Genomic DNA, 6,697 nt, shown 5'->3' with positions numbered 1-6,697 from the left:
CTTCCGGTCGTGCGTATGTGGGGTAAAGCAGCGCTGTTTTATCATACTAGCAACATTTGAAAGTTCTGTTATAATGCTACTCTGTGCGGTCGTCACCGGTCTATTAAAACACACACCATATAGTAAAGCTTCTTTGGTGTTTCCATGTTTTCTACAAAACAAAACCGGAAATCGAGGGGTTATGACGTCATTGGCAGGCGACACAATGACACTATAGACACGCTCCGTGACACTAGTTAAAATTGCTTATTTCTCTGGATTTAAACATTCTTCAAAACATTTGGGATAATGTAAGTACACAAGCCAGCAAAATATATAACACTGTTCTAGTGGTTCTTACATATCAAATAAAGTAACAAAATCTTACATATTGTGCCTTTAATTTTTCAAACTGAGGAGTTATCACCATTTCTGCCCATTCATACCCTGAGGTAAGTTAAGTTTTTACATTTTTTAAATCATATTACTGAAATAATTAGTATCATCAGTTAATATTTCTGTTTGTTAGAGTAGCCCTTGTGTTAAATAGTGATACTAGAAGAAAAATTGATAATATTTACCTCAGTTAAAAATACTGTCGGGTAGCACTGACGGGCTTCGTCAGCAGTCGGTTCAGAAAGCCCTGTTAAATTGATTTTGCTCTGGTTTTTAAATGAATTAAGTTACAGTCTCCCTTTATTTCCTTGTCAATGTTAATTAAATCACAGCGGTTTATATGTATATTTATCCATAAATCAATAAATATTAATTCTGCTGTTAAAAACAAATAAATAAACCATGTAGGAGAGTGCTATTATGTGCAAACAGTGAGAAACTCTATATTTGTGCAGTGTGCGCATGTAAAAAATTATCAATTGCGATTTGAAGCTTGTGACACCAACCCGATCCCTTTATTTAGCGTTCATGTAAACACTACATTCAGATTCATCAATCGGAATGAATTCAGTCCGATTGAACCAAAAATTGTGCATGTAATATTGTCGCTGTTCGTTAATGGTAATTAAAATAAAAGCGAACCGGGTGGAAGGCGGAGGGGTATGATATGTGAATGCTTGTCGCAGTTTCACACATACTCAGTTTGCGGTATTTTTCCCAGGCCTATGTTAATAGGTGTAGAAGTTCTTAACTTTGGCCCGCGAGGTCCACTTTCGTGCAGTTTTTAGCTGCAAATCTGATCAGACTGTTACTTTTCAGTAATCCTGAAGATCTTAATTAGCTTGTTCAGGTGTGTTTGATCAGGGTTGGAGTTAAACTCTGCAGGAAAGTGGACACTGCTGGCACACAGTTGAGAACTTCCGGCCAGTCTGCATTAAAACTGTGCACGGTTGCAGTGCAGCGTTCGTATCCGCACCGACGCTATGTTTACTGTGATGCACGCACTGAATTAAAGTGATGATAGCGCACTGGTTTCAAAATATAAGCCTCATTGATGCAAAAGAAAGTTTCAGAGGTACACATGAAAATGTATAAATGTTCATTTGTGATGTTGTGAAGTTTCGAAGTTTCAACTCACAAAGTATCTAACTCACCTGCAAGTGCAACAGAACCACCAAGCAGATTTTAGTCTTACCTGTAACACTGAGGGATTTGAGAAGATATAAAACTGTTGCAAATTACAGAAACCATATCTATCAAAAGCACAGACAAGCTTTGAAACACATTTCATTACACCAAATACACAAAATAATGTTCTTTTTAGCAGCATCATATGACCCCTTTAAATATCAACTTTAAATGTGTTATTGAATAACACTCAAGTTAAAAATATGATCTTCATAAAGTACTCTACATGTGCTTTAATATGTTAGTAACATATCAAAATAAGTGTACTTTAAAGCAGGACAAAAATGATCAAAACAATGATTTAAATGTACCTTAAAGTGTGTTAAGTGTGTTAAGAAACAGTTGTGAACGAACACTCAAGTAGCCTTTTATTTAATTAATATTATATTATCTGCAAGTAGCCTACAGTTTTTCTTATATGTATACATACATATACACAGATATATGTATAAAATTAAATAGATATGTAAAAGAACTAATAAAAAAGACAAAAGCACGTTGTAAAATTGCTTAAACTATATATATATATATGTGTGTATATATATATACACACACACACACTTTTAAAATTTTGTACACTAAGTACAAGTGCATGTTTTCAGCAGCTTCTACTCTCGAAAACCTTGATTAGCTGCTTCATGTGTGTTAAATTAGGGTTGGAGCTGAACTCTGCGGGTCTATGCTTTTTCCAACTCTTGGCTATTTAAATAAAAAAGGATGGCGACTCTGGCTCGTTGCGCTGCCTGATGACGCATGAACAGTTCCCACAGTTCCGATTAGTTTTTAAAAAGAAAGCAGATTAGATAATAAATCACTTAGTCTACATCAAATCAGATAATTGTGTGATAATACAATTAAATTAATCTAGTTAGCATGTTAAATTTCATCGCCCTAGTATAATAAAACGTTAAAGAAGCCTATTGGAAAGTCACCTTCTTTGGCGGTTGTGATTCGGACAGGATCTCCGCAGTTGTGCAGCACATCCAGCACGTCATAGAGGGGCAGTCCAGACACGCACAGCCCCTCCACCTCCAGCAGGATGTCCCTCTGAGCGCCGGGCCTCGCCGGACAGATCCAGATGAAGTGTCCGCTCTCCGCTCCACCGCTCAGCTCCAGCGGCAGCCGCCCGGCCGAGTCCCTCCAGACCGCGCTCCCGCGGAGAGAGCCGCTCATTCCTGTGCGTATTTAATCACGGCTCCTCCTGAGAGAGTTCAGCACTCGCGTTGCGCTTTTCTCAGTACCACGCCTATTACAAGCAGAATCAGCTTTATCGTTATATAAGGGAAATACAAGCTGTAGAACATTCACAAACTCAATACTGAGTACAGCTGGGTTCAACCCTAATGATCGCTATACCTGCAGTGAAACGCGTCTGCACCTGATTTCGGTGGGAGGACCTCTGCATTTCATCAATATCTGGCCATTTAAAGTCCACTTTTTCTGTTTGCAGTTTTCAGGGTGAGCACACTATTCACACTATTTATACTAAAATAAAATAAAAACTCAGGGTTCTCACATTCAAGATGGCAGTACAATAAAGGAATAAACTAAGTGGCATTGATGAGTTAGTGAGCTTTATTGTTAATGTTGTACTTTATTTAAGCCAAAAACTGACATACTGAAAAAAAGCACAATCAATCACTTATTACAGCCAATCAGAAAAGCTTGTGGGCAGGATTATATACTTATCCATGCATGCATGGATAAGTATATAACCAAATTAATGAAAAAATTAAACTTTATTCAAAAGACAGACGCAGCAACTGATGCAATATTTGTTCTGGAAAACACTTGCTTGTTCACACAGAGTTCACAGTTTGAACATTCTTGTTTCCTTAACTTTATTTATATTTTGCTGTCTGTGCGTTCATAAAAACAATTTTAACAATGAAACAATTTAGCCTATAATAGCCTACTATACAGAAATTGATTAAAGTAATCAAATGTAAAAATAAAGCACTGCATAAACTTCAACATATAAATTTAACATAAATTGATTCATAACAAAGGTATACAATATTCAATGAAGAGCGGTGAATGATTCTCTCTCATTTTCTTTTGTTGTTTGATGAACAGATGATGACAGACAGCAGGTTTTATACAGCAAGATGCTGTCACGGAATGCACAGATACTGACTAGCATTCGATTACTATTCAAACTGTTTACTTTCACTCGACATAAATGACTGTGTTTAGGTAAAACTCACCAAGACGGACATTTTGACATATACAAAGCACAAAGTACATTTACATTTAGTCATTTAGAAGACACTTTTATCCAAAGCGACTTACAAACGAGGACAATGGAAGCAATCAAAATCAACAAAAGAGCAACAATATGTAAGTGCTATAACAAGTCTCAGTTAGCTTAACACAGTACATGCAGCAAGGTTTCTCTTTCAGTCGGTCACTCTCGACGTCACGTCGGTGACCGACGAATTGGGATCTCGCTTAGAGAGACCAATCTACTTCGAGTTTAAACTAAACGAGCCAATGCACATTGGCATGCGATCTCTACGTCACGTCGGATGACCGACGAATTGGGATCTCGCTTAGAGAGACCAATCTACTTCGAGTTTAAACTAAACGAGCCAATGCACATTGACATGCGATTATTGCATCAAGCTGCCGCTGATGCACAATAGAAATTTGGACTGCTGTGTGTGTATTTGAGCACTGAGAACTGATCGCGCGCTGTATATTAGAACTGAAGAAGTGGAGCCTGCGCACGAGAGAGCACTTCTATCAGGGCGATTCCGCCTATCCCGCCTTCATTAACTTTAAGTTAATCGACAACGAATTGTAACTCCCGGGAAAAACGGGCCGTCTGGTCACCTTATCCCTACCCCTTCGGGTGCTACGGAAGGCATGCATGTAATACTGACACGCGTTCAGTTTTCACCCACCTGTTTATGTTCACTTAATCCATAACCGACTGTATTTACGTGAGATACTCTACACGATAGACATTTGGACTGCTGTGTGTGTATTTGAGCACTGAGAACTGATCGCGCGCTGTATATTAGAACTGAAGAAGTGGAGCCTGCGCACGAGAGAGCACTTCTATCAGGGCGATTCCGCCTATCCCGCCTTCATTAACTTTAAGTTAATCGACAACGAATTGTGACTCCTGGGAAAAACGGGACGTCTGCTCACCTTATCCCTACCCCTTCGGGTGCTGAGGCCATTGTTTCAGATCGCTAGTTCGCATTTTGGTAGCCAATCCATCCACTGCGGCTGCGATACTGAGACTAGATATGCAAACGCGCCTTATCCGATTGCAATCCAATGACAAGGACGCACATTTTGAAGGACAAGACAGTAGCCTATAGGATGTATTTTGAATGTCCGGTAGTCCTCAAATAACATTATAGTCCCGTCTCATCTTGTTAACGAAGACGCGGCATAAATTTCGTCTTCGTTTTTATCATCAGATATTAGTTTTAGCTCGTCAACGTCTCGTCTTAGTCACAGAAAAAATGTTCGTTAACAAATATTTTTCATCGTCGTCTTCTTGACGAAATGAACACTGGGCTATGCTTTCCCGGGCCGCCGTGAGGGTAGGGCTCGAGTGGAAACCTCCACCGTGTCCCGAGCCCTCAAGGTTGGACGATTGGTTCTTCGGGGTGCCATTCTTCCCGGAGCTGCATGAGCGGCTTACCAGGTTGTGGATAGCACCTTTTTCTGCCGGAAACCGACCTGCTAACTACCGCCTCCACCCGGCAGGGCAAACCGGGCCTCCCCTCCCGGGTCTGTATGTACTGGTCTGGTCTGTCCAGCGATGCTTATACGGCCTGGGGAGAAGCTGCCTCCGCCTCATACGCTATGGCGTTACTGCAGGTTCTTCAGGCTAAAGAACTGAGGGACCTGCACGAGGGTGGTCACGATCCGGAAGTTCTAAAAGAGCTCCGAACCGCAACTGATCTCGTGCTCCGAGCAACGAAAGTCACCGCGAGTTCTCTGGGTCGTGCGATATCCACACTCGTGGTCCAGGAGCGTCACCTCTGGTTGTGTCTGGTCGACATGAGGGACGCCAACAAAGTTCGGTTCCTCAAGGTCCCTGTGTCCCAGACCGGCCTTTTCGGCGACGTAGTCGAGAACATGGCCCAACAGTTCTTGGCTGCACAGGAGCAGACTGAGGCGGTCCGACGTTCCGGCTGCATCGCCCCAGCCTGCTCATCGCCGAGGGTGGCCCCCCGCATCCACCCCCGCTCCCGTGCCACATCCGCAGCAGCCTCAAGCAAGCGGCGCTGTGGAGCTGGGCGTAGGCAGGCTCGCCCGTCCAGGCCCCTGTCAACCTGGCGGTGAGCAGAAGAGCAAGAGGCCTCGGGACGGAAGACCCAGAGAGAGAGGGATGCACCACTCCCTTCCCCGGAGGAGGACCGGTCGGAGAATCTGGTTTCCAAAAATCTCGACAGGAGAGCGGTTTTCTCTGTCTCTGGGTCCCAAGAGGGCATGGAGAGTCGCGGATGGACCAAGACCGGACCACACTCATCCTCCTCTCTCGCCAGCAGGCAGCAGCGGGCAGTTCGAGAGCATCGTCAAAGGCCCTACTCACACACCCTCTGCCAAACCGTGGAACCAGGTAAGTGTTGCACTGCACACTCAGACCCCTCTTCAGGTCCCTGCGTTCCACCTCGCTGCCCCACCGCGGGTACGTCGGTGGTCCCGCTGGTCCAGCTTGTGTGGTGTCTGGCTACCCATACCGTCTCGCTGGTTCCTGTGGACCTGGCAGTGCGCCTTGCCTTGAACCGTCTCAAAGGGCACTTACGAGGCAAGCACGTACTGGTCCGTACGGACAACACTGCGACCGTTGCTTCGTGCCATTCACATTCCTGGTCTGCACAACCGGGCAGCCGACGAGCTGTCACGAGCTGCGCTCCCGGGAGAATGGAGTCTCCATCCCCAGACGATCCAGCTGATTTGGAGACATTTCAGAGCCGCTAAGGTAGACCTGCTTGCCTCTCCAGAAACCTCTCACTGCCAGTTGCACGAGGAGCAGGTCCTGCTCGTGGCGCCTTACTGGCCCACTCGGACTTGGTTCCCGGATCTGATGCTCCTTGTGACAGCCCCTCTTTGGCAGATTCCTCTGAGGAAGGATCTACTGACTCAGAGACGGGGCACCCTGTGGCAC

General features: G+C 44.0%; 1 pseudogene; it reads right to left on the bottom strand.

Annotated features, from left to right (window-relative positions):
- Window positions 1-2,939, bottom strand: part of LOC107747755 (membrane-associated guanylate kinase, WW and PDZ domain-containing protein 1-like) — a 105,374-nt pseudogene extending 102,435 nt beyond the window's left edge.
- Window positions 2,940-6,697: the final 3,758 nt, after the last annotated feature.

Source organism: Sinocyclocheilus rhinocerous, unplaced genomic scaffold (assembly GCF_001515625.1).
Source record: "Sinocyclocheilus rhinocerous isolate Xijiao unplaced genomic scaffold, SAMN03320098_v1.1 scaffold1551, whole genome shotgun sequence".
Lineage (NCBI taxonomy): Eukaryota > Metazoa > Chordata > Actinopteri > Cypriniformes > Cyprinidae > Sinocyclocheilus > Sinocyclocheilus rhinocerous.
The sequence above is the reverse complement of the archived record's forward strand: the minus strand, read 5'-3'. Positions and strand labels throughout refer to the sequence as shown.